The sequence below is a fragment of the Acromyrmex echinatior genome, chromosome 18 (genome assembly GCF_024713525.1).
Source record: "Acromyrmex echinatior isolate Ae372 chromosome 18, ASM2471352v2, whole genome shotgun sequence".
Taxonomy (NCBI): Eukaryota; Metazoa; Arthropoda; class Insecta; order Hymenoptera; family Formicidae; genus Acromyrmex; species Acromyrmex echinatior.
Genome location: NC_141869.1, coordinates 5,234,703 through 5,248,176, shown reverse-complemented (window position 1 = coordinate 5,248,176; position 13,474 = coordinate 5,234,703).

The following is a 13,474-nucleotide window of genomic DNA, read 5'->3' as shown; positions in this document are numbered from 1 at the left end:
CTCTTGTAAATTGTTAATTGTTAATACAAAAGAAAACACCTACTGCACGCGCGACAGAAGATGATTGTATTTATATTTTGAAAATTCACAAATTCATAATTATTATGATAAGAGGGGTGTCTATGAATCAACGTTAGCGTTTTGGCTCACATTGTTCTATCTGTAGGTAGATATTCGCAAAGGCAATGTACCAAGGCCGATGTCGATGGCTCGAGAAGCTATCGAACGCGAGCGTGAATAGCTAAGGGCAACGAGACGAATAGATTAGTGCTGAATTCCGGGTCGATGTAATTTGTCAAGCGGTGGGAAGTTTTATCGCGTGTATTCATGTGCATGCAATGCACACCGAGCACTTGCTCGGTGGTAGCGTGCGGCGCGGAGCCGCACGTGCGCGCGAGTGCGTCAGTTTCGATCCCGGAGAGTGGCTCTCTTTCGCCGGAGACTGGCAGAGAACTGCTCGAGTGTATCCTCTCGCCCCGGGGCTGTTATTGAATTCGAAATTTATGGCTTTAATAGAGACTAACTTTGCACGATCATAATTCAAACGGCGTTGCGTGTCCGGCGGGCGTAACTGGCAGGTATCTCCCTCAATACTCACGCTCTCTCTCGTTCTGGTTACATCCTGCTGCTCCTCGTCGACCTCCAACCTCTTAGGCGGCATCCCACACCGCGTTTTCGTTCACCGTCTCTTCTTTTTTTCCCCACCCTATACGCGTACTTTTCGTTTTTCTCCGGTGCCATGCCACTTCCTGGGACAGGAGGATATCCTGTCGGGGGAAACTCCGGATGATTTAAGACGCCGGAGTCCCACGTAGGCGGAAAAAATATGTCCGAATGCCCCCACGGAAGTTTTCCTCGTGGTTACTCTTGGCGACTTGGATGCGGAAATCGCCGTGAGGAAAGTAGGCGGACGTGGAGTGGACGTTCCTGTTCTTGTCGCTTTCGTATTTTTCCGCGTCAGCTATTATTCTGATTAATCTGAGATAGTAAGATCTGGAAATGCCTACGAGGCAAATTATAAATGAATGAAAAATATGACGGATGAAAAAATATAAAGAAATGTATAATTTAATGAGGTTCTCTTTAGTAATAAGCTTTTACAACTCACGTATATTTTCCAGAAGAACTCTTATTTGTATGGAATATAAAGGAAAATGTAAGAAATACAAGAAGACTTATTTTTATTATTTTTCTATTGTAACTTCTACAAGTAATTGAATTGCAATAATAATAATAAAGAACAAGGTTTTTGTCTCTCATTATTTTTTTGAACCTGATGATTCTTATATTATCTTTAGTTGCTGAAAAAAAATATTAAAAACATCTCATTACCTTCAGATTTTTTTTCAAGAGATTATTGTAAACTTGAAAACAATTTTTTTTTTAATTTCGTTAATATAAATAAACAAAAGTATCAACTTTTAGTTTTAAAATATATTTTTGTTTCATTTAAATTTTTGTTTTCGAAATATAGCAATTAGAAAATTTTCCATATAATATATGGAAAAAACATTTTATTCATATATTATACCACATGCATTACATGGAAAGTATAAATGCTTTGTACTTACATAATATAAATTTGCAAATTTATAAAGCGGATTTTCAAAAAATTGAAGAGTGATGGAATTTTTTTTTAAAAACATTCTTTTTCAATGTAAAAAAGTCTTACAAGAAACAGCCTTATTGAGAAACAAAAATAATCAGAACAAATATTTAGTATTAAGGCAGGGGATAGTATCTCGTTTACGTAAGTGTTTAAGAAGCGGTTTTCGAGTTTCAAGTTTTCGAGCGTAATTTGGAGCACGCAGGGGATGAGAGAAGCGATACGACGCGAAGATGTGCGGCACGTAACAACAGACGAAACTCGATTATCGTCCGGAGTGTAATTTTGTGGTTACCTTCATTACTCGTGCCATTGTCGCCGGCGGGTTGCACGCGGCAGTTTTGACGCGATCACTTAGTCATGGCGAATGGAATAATTCTCGTTTTGCCTCGACCAGCCTCCATTGCGTATCCCACATAGACGCCATTTGTGGGATTCTGCCAACTCTAGCGACAGCGAAAATAATATCGTACAGTCAAGTTGTTTTGAGAATAATCTAGAATAAAAGTAATAATCTCAAATAAAAAATATTTGGAAGAAAGTGTCAAAAAGAAAAATATTACAAAAGAAATTCGTTCTTATTTTATTTTTATAAGCAAATATACCATGAAATTTGCATAATTCAATGCTTAGTACAATTTTCTTTCAATTTAGCTTCAAATTTCTTCATTAATCTTAATTTATGAATTTTTATCGACGAAAAGAAGAATGTACAATATCATTTGAATAAACTTCTTGACTCGCAGGTTACTATAATTTTCTCTTTTCCATGTTCTGTATGTAGAACGTAAAACGAGATCCGTCTAATCTTCTTCACTCGTATATTTCCTTTGACCATAAAAAATCTTACGTTACACAAGAGTTGTAATGTTTCACGGTATCACATCTATTATCGAAACATTGAATAAGTTAGAAGCACGTTTGTGAAACAGAGTTCCGAATTAGCTGCCGTTACGAGGGCATCATTATTTTAATTTACTGGAATCTAGAATTACCGACAAATGTAACATTAATTTAGTTCTTTCTATGATTGTATTATACAATCACCCGAGTTTCTTAGGAAAGTTTTGGTAAAGCACAGGATAATCTCGTCTAAACATACGCTCAATAAAATTGCAAAAGCATTGAAATGCAAAGTGATATAAATTTGATTTCGGAAATTTTGCGTATATTGATGCAGCGATATAAAATTCGCAATCGTTTTCAGAACTATTTATTTTCAAAATAAACACGTCGTTTATGTAAATCGATGCTCGAAAACAAAAATATGCAAAGCGGGAAAGCAATATCATGGAAATATGGCTATTCGCTATATGGCACTGAATCATGCGGCACGAAAATCGCATCGTTTGTGATGTCGTATTCGAGATTTCAGAATTCCACGCGATGAAATCGATCAATTTCGATTATGAACTTACGACTCAACACTTATGACTCAAATGCTAAAGTTTTCTTTGCAATTTCTCCTTTATTTTTTTCTTAATTCACTTCTTCCTTTTATCTCAATTTCTCTTTCTTCGCTGAGGCATCTTCCGATTTTATTTTAATAATGAAATTAGCAATTTTCATTAATTTAAATGTTAAATTTTCGCTTGTATGAATGAAATGAAAATTAAAAAAATATTTCTAGATTTTATTTCTGTTATATTTTTTTATATTCTACTAGATAACAGACGTGCGCGTTATTTAACTTTTAATATACGAGAGTGTACACTTATACAGAAAGTATACAAATACAAGTATACAAGATCATTCATGAAAATCTAATCTTTGTGAGTTGTGTTGACATCTTATGTTAACAGTTATCGTATGAAAGAGCCAAACAAGAAAGAATCAATCAGCAAAAACCAATCATCATCAGAAAAACGGCAATTAAATTTCTTATACATGTATATATAAATATATATATATATATCGGATTATTTATAGCTTTGAAAATAGATTGAACAATATACAATAACAATCATAACTTTATACACTTCGGAATTATCATGTCACGGAAATTGAAGCGGATCTCAATTACAGTCTCACAAGGGAATTATCAGAATTGTCCCTCGTGGATTTTGATGGAGCTTCGATATGTTGTAAAAAAACTCAGATCCATATTTTTTTCTCTACTTACCTCCTGGATAAGAGATCGAAACAATCCCTGAAGATGGGAATAAATTTAAAAAAATTGATATTTGCGAAAAATATAAATACACCGTTATTAAGAGTATAAAGTATCATAAAACTTTTTTATAAAACATTTTTTTATATATAACATCTCTTAGCTTCCAAGATGTTTGTTTAAAAATAGAAAAATCTGTTATTTTCGAGAGATTATTTCGATCTCTAAATCTTAAGCTAAGCAGATAAAAAAAGCATAGGCAACATTTTTGATACTCTATAATGTGTATTCAAAATCCATCAAAATCAATAAGAGACGGTTTCCTTAGACTAAAATCGCGTGTAACGAAAGTGCTGAAGTTTCTTTCCGTTTCGTTCTAATCTACTTCGCATTTTTTATTTCTTTCTGGCTCCATCATCGATAGTAATAGTTAATGAGTCTAACGAGTTTCATTAGCTGTCGTCAGCACACTTCGCCAGGGCTGGAGTAACGAATGCCTCTAAATGTTTTCCGTCTTCTCTCTTTATCCTATACTTCCTGGCGAAAGCAAGCCGGGTTCCCTCCCCCATTGTAACCGTCCTAGCTAATTGCATTCATTGTTCTTACGGGATTTCGCAACAGAAAGCTGATTAATGGAGCCTCTTTATCTTCCGTTTATTTCGTGTCAGCTTGCTTTTTGCCGGGTCATCTGTCTGACACATTTTATTTGTCATAATTCGGCTACCTATTTTTTTGTATGTATCTATCTTCACACTTTTATTTCGATCGTCTTTTGTTCAACCACCTGACTATCTTTTTGCCACAACAAAATCTTTCTCTTGTCCGTTAAACGTATTGTATTTATTTCTTAGTGTTCTCTTCGCGATTATCGGCGACGTCGGTTTTACTCTCAGCACGTATCCGATTTCTGCAGTTCCTTTTTCCCGAGGTATTGGGCGTGTTAATACATTTTCGAGCTCGTTGTCGCACGTTATCGATCAACAGGGCGAATTACGAGCGGCTAGCGGAGAGATTTGCAGACTCAGCAAGCGTAATTACGATGTTCATGGCAATAATCCGTTTTCACCACAATTATTAACAGGTAATTTCTAATTACGTTTCCTGATTTTACCATCCTGTCTTTCTGACTTTATCCGTCTACAGTCAACGTTGACGTTTAGAGATTTTATTAGTACAAACGTCCAGGAAATTTTAATTGAATCATTTATGTCCCATTTACATGCAACATTTTATGAATACGTAATTACGTAGAGCCTCAGAGGTAACGTTAGTTAATTGTACATTTTTTTATATTGAAGATTACAAATTAGTAAAAAAGCGACTACTGGGAATTAGCTGTAAGAGAGAGAGAAAGAAAGGGGGGGGAGGTGCGCAATAATAAATATAATAAATATAAATGTCATTAAAATATATTTATATTTACTTCTAAGAACATGTATACGTGTTCTTAGAAATATAAACATATAATTATATTTTAATGACATTTATTGCGTACCTTTTACAGCACTAATTCCCATTTTTAGTAGCCATTTTTTACTAGTTTATAATCTTATTTGTTTCAGGAATTAATATTATTTTTCCAAATTATTTTTTATATTGCCATTTTCTTCTAAAATTTGGTTTTATTTCCATCTATTTTTCTATTTTTTTTTTAAATATTACAAATGCCTTTTTCAGCATAATTTTTTAGAACGTTATAAATAACTTTCTCATAAGAAATGGCAATCTGCACATAAGAAATCAATATTGTCTGTCCGTCGTAATAGATTGTTCTGCAATGGAAGATAACTCCGACTGCGCCACTTTCATATTTTCTTTCATTTTATTTTCCGTTTTCGCTTGGCTTTTTGCCATTATAATCATATTTCGCCATCTTCCTCGAGAAAACCACGCCGCATGTGTTCCTCCCTTGCATACTAGTATAGTCTCGAGCGACATGGTGAATGGATTATTCGGAAAATGGATGGAAAAAGCGCCTGGGGAGGAGTTGAGAGTTCTCAAGCAATTCTCCCGTCGATAATGACGGCGGAAATCGCGCGAAATCGAAAAACTAATCGAGTCGATTATGGCCGTGATAGCTCCGTTGCGCTTTTCCGCTTGCCTCGAATTTTTTTTCTCGTCTCCTTCGCGTGCTTTGCTGAATAACACGGCGACACCGAGTGCACTTTAAACTTATTTCTTAACGATTATTATTCTAGCAACACAGAATTATTTTGCTCTGCGATCAATAGAGTCTTGATAAATAATATCACGGGAAGGATGGTTTTGCTGAAATATTTAAAAATGCAGTATAGATGCAGATCTGAAATTAATTGTGTTGAATCAAAATATAATTATGTAAGACGTAAAATATAATTATGTTAGAATATTAAAAGCATTATGGTTGAGTTTCTTTCGTAATTCTTTTGATAGTTCAACAAAATTATTTTCAGATCTGTATCTAGCTAAAAAAAATGTTTAGAGATATTTCTGCAAAATCGTTCTTTTTTTGTAGATAAAAGTTTTAGATAATAATAAATTTAATTATAGTTAATAGTATTGGACAAATTATTTTATAATTTTACAAATTATCGAGTATGAGAAACGTTTGAATTTTTTAAAATTTGGTAAAACATTGAAAAGTACTTTAACTTGTATACAAAATATAATCTTGTTTTAGTTTTGATTTCATAATTATTTATTTTTTTCACGAAATTCCGTCGACATTCAATTTCGGAAATCAATCTCACAATCGAGATGCGCTGCTTTTTCTTGTCTCGTCGCCTCATCGAGGAAAAGAGGATTTCCGTGTCGACGAGGAAGACTCCGATGATGAATAATAAGCTATAGGGATAGAAAGCAAGCCGACAGGGAGTAAAGCTCACAAAGCATGACGCATTCGTTTTCGAAGCCGATGAGGACAGATTGAGGGAGGAGATAAAAATTCAAAAAAGTAATTGAATCCTTAAATTAAATCTCTTATGATATTAACCATTAATTTAAAAATTATGTAAGAATCTATTAAGAATCAGTGTGAGTGTTTTAACATAATAAAAAAGAGAAATCAATAGTTAATTTAAAAAAAATAATTTTAAATAAGTATTATTTTGAGAAAAAAGATACGGCTTTTGATAGCTTTGAATAGTTAAGAAATTACTTTACTTTCAGCAGTGATGAACGATATATTTTTAGATAAATTGTCAGTTAACTTTATTAATTTCTGCGACGAGAACCTGTGTCTGCGTTATTGCATAGAGAGTGCGTTTAAATTATACAACTGCTAATTAATTTATGGAGGTGAAATCTACGGTGCACCACGACTCGATCGTCGTTGAAATCACGGCTTGCGTCAGAATCGCGGAATAACGTGTCAACATTTGTGGTACCGAGTATTTTACGGCGATGTGTTTGGCGTGACGGCCCGCAATCGGTTTGTTCGGAAACGAGTTAACAGAAACGGAGTTAGATAGTAATAGATTTTGCGTCCCTCTCTTCGTCGGTTATTCCGATCTATTTTTAAATCGAATCGCCAGCGGAATGCGGGAGTTTATAATGGATTAATCCTGGGTTGCGATAGTTTGCTTTGTGGGACCAATACGCCTCCCATTCGAGCTGTTCAAACCAGTCCGATGATTTCATCTGAAGATATAACTTCTGTACGTACAATGCAACGATATAACATACAGATTTAATCATCTTCGGAATCCCCATGTTCAATTACAAGTTTTGCATTTCAAACCGGACATTCTGTCACAGGAATATGAATATTGATTTTAATCTATGAACGCAAATGAGATGTTGAAAAGACTACGTGTGTAAAAAATTTGCATTGATAATCAGAACGTCATATGAGCTCTTTCGTTTCAGTCAAGTATTAATTTGAAAGAGAGAATTTTATTTACGAGGACGACGTATACGAGTACCTCGTCAATAAAATTAGACTGTATTTATTATACGAAGTAATACAAACGACTAGTCGTTCATAATGCACGAAAATGCACGCAATTGATAAAAAAAATATGTGACATACAGATTTAATTTATTATCTTGGGAATCTTGATATTTAATTGCAAGTATTTTAAATCAGCATAAAAAAAAGTTTTGCTACAGTTAAATTTTTAGATATTCCAGCAAAATTGTTTTTTAATGCGAATTCCATAGAAATATAAATATTAATTTTTGATTAATCTATATAAATGAATGAGATGTTGAGAAGGCCGTGCTCGTAAGAAATTTGGATTATAATCAGGACACATTCAAGTTTAATAAAAAAAATATTAATTTGAAAGAGGAAATTTTATTTACGACGACGACACTTGCGTGGGAATATCTCGTCAGTGGAATCGGACTTTATTTATTATAAAGTACAGACGACCCGTCGTTCATAATTCACGAAAGTGCGCGTTATCCATAAAAGATGAGGGGCTCGCGCGCGCCGTAAGTCGCGCGAGTGCGCGCATATAAACGCAACGCAACGCGTCTCCGGCGAAAAAGTCGACGAGAAAGGAATTACGGTGAGTCGTGCGCGCGCGTTGTCTCGCGTATCCAATGAATATTTTAACGGCATCATGAATAAATTAACTTTCGAGCGCGTGCAAAGCTCGAATCATGGGGACGATGAGACGGCTCCAAAAAGTGTGGCCTTCGCCGTGGAAGTCAAGAGATTTTCATTCAGTTCTTTTTTGACGAAAATGTCAGGCCGCTAATCGACAGGCATTGCCGCTTGCGACTGCTGCACGCCCAAAAATGGGCGAACATTCTTTTTTTCATCCGTTTGGTTTTGTTTCATGACAGGAGCGTCGCGAAACGCGAACGTACGCCGCGAGAATTTGCTGTGACAACCGATCACGCGTACGCGCGTATTGCGCGCGGATCGTTATGGCCATCCGTTACGGTTTATTCGTTCAGAAGTTATTTCGTGCCTGTCGTCCTGAAAAAGAGCCAATCTACCCGCGGCAAATATGTGTACGCCCCCGATGATGGCGTTGCGACCCACCCTGATATGTCGCGACAGTTGCCGGAACGCTGATAAATATCTACCTTCGTTGTTTTTGAAATAAACGTGTTTGCGCTCAGGATGTTTCTGGTTTCTGCCATCCGTATTGTTATTTGGTTTTATCAGAATATCGTATTTAGCTATGTATTTTATACACACGGAGAAAGGACGATTTTGCTCAAATAAGTATCTAAAAACTTAACTATAGATATTTGGAAATAATTTTATTGACTATCAAAATAATTACATAAAACGCTTAAATTGGTTATTCAAAATTTTGTAGCATTATTCATCATGCTTGAGATCTCTACGTAATTATTTTTATGCTCCAATAAAATTGTTTTAAATTGTTTCTGTATCTAACTATATTTTGAAATATTTCGAAAAAATCGTCCTTTTTTCGTGTATGTTAGTTTATCTATTTAGTTTATATATGGAATATACTTCTTTAAAGCGTGTCCAGAAAGATGGGAGAAAAAATTGGAGATTTCATATCTCCATCATAATTTTTTGGAGATATGTTAAATTGCTTTAGAAAAAAAAATTATATCACATAATTTATTAATGTTATAAATTTTTTAAAATAATTTCCTTTTATTTATCATTCTTTTTTTTCAATAATTTAACTTAGTTTAATATAACATTTTTAATATTATATTTAGCAAACACAATATTATGTTTTTCACACAAGAGATCTTTCTTTTCTGAATTTAAAAAAAATTTCTTTTCCTAGAAAAATAATCTTATTTTACATGTAATAATATTAATAATAACACTAACAATAATAATAATAATAACAATAATAATAACAATTTTTAAAAATTACACATTCTTTGTTTTAATAACTATTTGCCTATATTTACAAGAAAAAAATAATAAAAATTATGATTTACAAAATATTTTTTCCATTGAAAATAAAAAATAAGAAAAAGACGTTCTTAGCTCTAAAATATTTAAAAATATCAATTTAACTACATAATACAAAAGTTGCTATTTATGTGATAACAAAATTGATAACTCCTCTCCCGAAAAAAAATTCTGAATATGCTCGTGTCAAAGTATCTTCTATCGATCGATGTAATCAATCATCTTAACGATGTATTATCCAATCAGAATAATCGTCTTGTTATACATACTTCATCTTGTAAATCCTCTTAAAACTTTTAATTTTATACAACAGAGTTTAAGAGGCGCGAGTCTGTTATATGCGGTTCTCTAAAGCTGCTCGTAACGAGTAGCAAGTATCTCGTTGGTTGGAGGAGAAGCTAATAGAAACGGGATTAGAGATAGGGGGATGCCTTGTCACGAAGGCGATAGCCAGATCGTAAGGTGAGTGAAAGTAAAGCTCTCTCTGGGCCCGAGCGATGGCAAGGAAAAACTATGATCACGGGAAAGGGAGTAGCTTTTCCTCAGCATGGCGAAGCGGTGGCTCCTAATAACGGAAAGGCCTTACCGCCACCGTTCTCGTCACGTTCCGGAGACACCTATCGGCTTATTTACTTTTATCGTACAACGTCCGCGACGTTTCGTGGTGACTGCTTTCCGCCATTTACTCCCTCGTACTTATTTTCTCATTTTTGCCCGTCGACTCGACGTCTGCCCCTAAGACGACTTCTTCTACTAGTGGTGCCGAGACGGAGAAAAGGAATGGAAGATATAGAGAGATGGATTTAAGGCTTTTGCTAACAAAAAGAATTTATCGGTGAATTACGTGAAAAAAAATCAGTATCTCAGTGTTATCTCGATATTTACTCTTTTATAAGTTCTTATTTTTATAAGATATTAAATATCATATACAGATATATATCATTTCTCGATAGATAAATTGGCTTGTTATAATATAAAAAAATACGATACAAAATATTTTATTCGTATTAAAATCGGTCCTTGTTAAAATTTTTGTGTTACATTTTTAATATCCGTGTGTTAATTTAACGTAATATGTTTACATTATTTAAATATTTCCTATTAAATCGATATTTAATATTTCTTAGTGTTAAAATACTATTTATGAGTGAGTGAACAAATAATATAAAAATCATTTAAAACATAAATTCTGAACTAAATAAATAAAATATATTATTTTAATTTATGGATAGTATATTAATTTAACTTATATATATTAATTTTATTAGAAGAAATATATTTGCACAATTTGTTTCCAAATTGAGTTTAAGTATTATCTATATTTTTAAATTAATTTTGCATAATGTTTGTGATACTTTCTAATATATTCATTTTGTATTCAATTAATGCAAAGAGTGATCCGTTTGGGATACGTGAAATGTATAATATTAAATTTAACAATTGTGTATTATAGGAATATACTTTATATTAGTAATTAGAAATATCTTTCATTTTAGTCATTTTATTTTTTGTAAAAAATTTATAGTTATTTTTTTTTGTTATACATGTCTTCTTTTTTGTACATATGAAGTCATTATATATAATCTTATCAAATATGTACACTTGGTATAATTTGATGAATGTCAGCAATATCCACCGAGAATTCCTGATACAATGCAGCGTGCCGCGCTGCGCCCCTACGAAGAATGACAGAAAAGCGTGGCGCAGGTTGAATTACTAAAACAGGATGCTATTGTTCCACCAGCATTTCTCTCCGCGATTCAGACGCCGGCCGTACAGCACCGCAAGTTATAACGTCCGCATGCATGGGAAGGATTACATTTTGAGGAAAATTTGCAAGGGCGGTGCTTCCCCTACGACGAATTTCGCGGAACTGAGACGGGCAGCGTTACAAGTCACGTTGAATTTAGAACAGCGGGATATTAAGCCCGTTATTTCATTCATTTTTAACCGACATGTGTTAGACTTCGCTCTATTTCGCGATGTTAATCTTCACAGTTATAATGCGACTAACAATATTACTGAATAAAAATGGAAATAAAGGCTACAAATTATGAAATCTTAAACTAAATTATCACGGAAATAGAAGAATGATAAATAGTCTCACTGTAGCGGCAGTAATTATTTTCAAACTCATTCAAGATGCATAATGCTGATATTCAAGCCGACATTAATTAATATTAGTAATGATAGAAAATTGGTCAAATCGAGGTGTCAGGTATCGGTAAAATATCTATCTTAATGGCCAGTGCTCGTAGTAACGAGCAGATCCAATAATCGAAAAGTTAATCAGAAAGGACCCCATACATATTATGAAAAATTGGGTCTTAATAAAATGAATTAGTTTTCACATATAATGTAGCTCACAATATGGTGAACAAAAAATATCATAGACACAAAATTCAATAATGGATAGTATTTATCCATCATTGAGCCTTGTGTTTATAACATTTTTTATTTACAACATTATACACTACATTACATGTGAAAACTAATTTATTTCTTCGAAATTCGATTTTCCATATAATTAGTGCGAGATCTCTTTCACATGTGATTATAATTCCGGTAATTATGTACCGATATCTTTTTTTTTGGAACTATTAATTATAAAAACCGATAATAATTTTCATGATGAATTAATAATATCCAGCAAGTTCGTAGCAGCGGCACATCGTCGGATTCGAACAAACAGCAACGAGACTCGATCATTCGCCTATTCCGCTGTTCGACATTAACGGCTCTTGTCGTCGCTGTGGTCCGGAACACACGCACAGTGCGTGTTAACATCCCGCAATGGCATACAGCATATCCTGTGGGATATCCCTCGTGAGTCCGCGATCTCGCTAGACTTCAGCATTGTCAATCCGCGTTTATTCTATTTGTGATATAAAATAATCGCTAACTATTTTCAACTGCAGCACCCATTCTTTTGTTCATATAGAATTATTTTTAATTTTGTATTTTTCTACAAATAAGATAAGCAGAAATTTACATTGCACTATACTTATATTTCTTTCGTAAAATCCAGTACTGCTATTGGTTTTTATTCAAATCAAATCTTTGTTAATTGTTTAACAATAACTATTTAAATATATTTGACAATTTTTAATTCGAATTTATAATCAGCGACTTTACAAATCAAAAATTAGATGCAGGTGATTATTCAAATTGCATATATAAGCTATTTTTACAGAGTATTTATGAAGCTACAAATTTAAGTTTTTTTCTTTTCATTGTAATTGTTGTTTCTTGCCAAACTAAAAACCAACATAGTAAAGACTTTTATAGATTTATGTTTCTGCAAACGAATCTGTAAAAGAAATTGTTGTGTCGCATTATGTTTTTGAGATACTTTAGCTCAAAGATATTTTATAAAAATGCCATTTTCTACTTGGATTGATTTTCAAAAATGTGACACGATAACTTTCATTTACGGATTCATTTCAAATTTACACATTTATTTTCAAAAACAAAAAATCTGCAAGAATCTGTTTGTTCTAGAAAAAATATTTAAATTTGCCAAACAATGTAATTAATATCAATGCCAAACGACCTAAATCATATTAAATCGAGTTTAATATAACGTGTATTGTTAATTGTAAAGCGTTAACATGAAGTGCAAGAAAATAGATATTTATTGCATTTTCACTGAAAATCGGAGACAGCGATGGAAATATGCCGTATCCAATCAATGTAGAATTAATTTAATAAAGTAGATCATCAGAGAGACAGACGTAACGAGGGAATATACATCCTCGTTTTCGATGCGAATTTATCGATAATGCACATCCCCATATGATAGAGTTTTCTTCTTTTATTTTAACGTTGTTGGAGTATATAATTTACATAGACTCCAAAGTGTTCGTCGCTCGTATACATTTTTTAACGCCGACAGAGCTAGAGAGTTCTTAAGTTA